This window comes from Mya arenaria, chromosome 6, assembly GCF_026914265.1.
Source record: "Mya arenaria isolate MELC-2E11 chromosome 6, ASM2691426v1".
Lineage (NCBI taxonomy): Eukaryota > Metazoa > Mollusca > Bivalvia > Myida > Myidae > Mya > Mya arenaria.
Window position 1 is genome coordinate 6745725 of NC_069127.1, and position 3357 is coordinate 6749081.

Below are 3357 nucleotides of genomic sequence, written 5' to 3' on the forward strand. Positions count from 1 at the left end.
TTATGGTTCAGCTAATTTCCGACGTATGTCAACCCGCATCTAAATGCCACTTTAAGCAAAAATAAAAAAGTTGTTCAAGCACAACAAAATCGAGCCTAATGCACCAAGTAAGCCAAATAAAGCTCTTAAATTTGAAACGAGGCAGGCTTTTGTCTATCAAAATCTACAACTGTTTGAGGGAATTGCTTAAACCTACAAAACGATAACACTTTTCATGAAAATCGAGGATTTAATTTTATTTATCAGAACATTTACGTTTAACGCAACACATTGTCAATCCTTTTTGAAACTTCATTCCTGGCTTTTGTTTTGTCGTTTTAATATTTGCAAAGGGAAATTTAATTGACCATACGTCCTTTTTATCTCATTGGTACTACAACGGAAGACGCGTTGGAGCGTTATTCAGCGCATAACAAAATGCTATTGCACCATTGATCGAGCGCCGTGGTGTTTTGAAAACCGCAAGATCATGAATAGTTTCATCAGTATCATCAGTCCGTTATATTGGGTAATACTATTTCTATCAATTTACTAAATAATGTAAACTGGGAAATTTCACTCTAATGATGAAATCATTATCACTCTGATTAAGTGATATATACGTGTGTATTTTCATCCAATATGAATTTATTTCTATGAACTGGAAAAGATGTGCAACAAATTTAAAGTCACCCAAAAGCTTTTTGACGTTAATTTAGTTAGTGCAATATATTGTCAACCAAGGCTTGAATGGTTGCACAATTTTAGTTCCAGTCTGTTTATATTGTGCTCAGATGGAATTAAATGATTTTTGCCAAAGGTATTGATATTCTTACTGCACGATGCAACAATTATTAAGTTAATGAATGGATTTTCTGGCTGCCATTCAATTATGACATCCGCTGCACCACAATGGTGTTATAATGGAGTGTTCTGATAATCATGCATCGATATTGAAATATATATTTTTTGCTTCCTCAGCGTCTTCAGCACATCTCTTTTTTACGATATTTCTTATCCGTCTATTGCTATCAAACGGCAGTCAATACATTGGAAACATCTGAATATTGTTTCCGACGTTTTGAATTTAACCATATTTAGGTACTTGGTAACACTTTAAATAGGAAATTGTAGCGTTATTGGTATTATAACACAACTATTTCTGCTTATCATACTAGGGAAAAGTAATTATTATGTCAGTTTCTCGGACATAGTTAATACGAACCTTGAAACTGGACAAAAACAGTTTGAACAGTGCATTTTCTTTATATTTAGTAGCACTAACCTAGTACATATTTTTACAAAGTATGAGCTATAATATAATGTTTCATTTTGTAGACTATTTTTTCAATATACATTGTTCCTGGTCAATAACAGCAACTTTATGTTATGATGCTACATTGCATCCAAGGTTAAGAGGTCATATATAATGACCCTACGTGTGTTCAAACCGCCAGCCAATGAATATGCTAGCAGTATCTATTGATTCTTGTTTTATGCGCTGGGATATAATAATGATATTTCCAAAGACAATATAGTGACCAGTCGAATAGAAACAGTTCATCCTCGAAGATTCCACAAACTTCATCACCTTAATGAAAGTTAGTGCGTGTGCTATTACGTCTGTATTCTATGATGAATAATTCAAACACCAAGACGATTTCACGTACAATGTTAAATGCTCATTTAATCTTTTATAATAATGAACCCTTTTGATAATCTCGCATTCACCTCTATTGATAAACTAAATGTAATTAAAATGTGCATGAAGTAAATGTTATGTGATTTAGAATAAATCATTTTATATAACTACCCATATTCCAAATAGAAAATGTTGATTTGTTAATATGTGTATAATTACGTATATTTGTAACGAATACTGACTATTAAACAATAGAGTTAACATATCACACATCATCTCCAGCCGGCCAGTAATAACCTGATAATTAAAAAAAAGATGCATTGCATTTTGCCATGTTTAAGATCAGTTTCAAATAGTAATTATTCATTATATTTAGTCTCCTGCCATAAAATGCAACATCAAATTAAAATAATCCTTTAAAAAATTCAATCCATTGGACAAGGCTCAATTATTTACGTAAATAATGAAAAAGTGAATCCCATTTGCAGCTTTTATTTTGATACACTAGTTTCGAAAGTCAAATCCAATAAGCTTAAGTTCAAGAGACAGTCGGAAAACTCTTAAAGTCATCGTTCACACCTTTGACATCAAGAGATAGAGCGCCATGCGTTCCTTAGTGTTCATTCATTTATTTCTTGTGTACATTTAGCCAATGAGATAACATAACACATATTTCAACTATTTTGCTGATGATACAAAAACATCATTTTCATAGTGGGATCGCTTCCGACTGCATTTTTAAAATTTCAGACTAATATTAACGGAGCATCTTTCTGTGCTGATAATGGCTTGTCAACTTCACAAAGAACGTTCTAGCATTATTTTTGTGTGTATCATTTCGTTATATCTTACTTTGTGGTACGAACGATTTTTATCATTCAAGAGTTGGAAACTATGTCAGTAGTTTTGGAATAATATTACTTTTGTTCTTTACATTGAAGTTAAATTGAAATATTTACATTAAGCATATATATTTGCATTATAAAATCTGTTATGATGTACTAAATATTCGATGTTTAATGTCTTTTTTTCAACTGTATTTATACTTTATGATACTACAAACTACTGTCGAATAATTGAGTATCTACGTTTCTATCTTGGCCATAGATTCATTTCAGCATTTCCTGTTATTGAGTCTATACAACCCATATTGAATGTGTATTTAAGTGCAATAAATCACCATTTTTTTGCCCACAATCTGTTTTAGGCTCATCGATTTACCCTTTTACCGCTTAAATGGCTGTACTATTTTTCGACAAACGTTTAAAGTATGAGGTTAATCAGGAAAGCATATTAATGGTTTTCGCAAACAAAACACATAAAAGGCTCAATCATACTGAAATATTTTGTCGAAGCTTAGTCAGATCAAGTTTTACAGATAAGTCCTTCCGTTGCATAGTGTTGCTGTCTAATTGTCGCAAAGTCTAAAGTTTATTGAAACAAATATGCAAAATAATCCTAATTTCTTTTAAAAGAACACAGGTAATAGTTTCAATGGTGGTAAAAAAGAAGTAGTGCGTGTTTTTGTAGGATTTAATAGTCTTAGTCAATGCTAGATTCCGATCGTTTAATATGCTATTACTACAATGATACTTCATTATTACATCGCTCATGTTACATTTAATAACAGACTGTTTCATTATCAAAACCTTGCATTCTGATATACGAGGCCATTCAATTTTAATTCATGAATTTATTGATTACCTTCATTATATCGTTCATATTACTGGCAATGA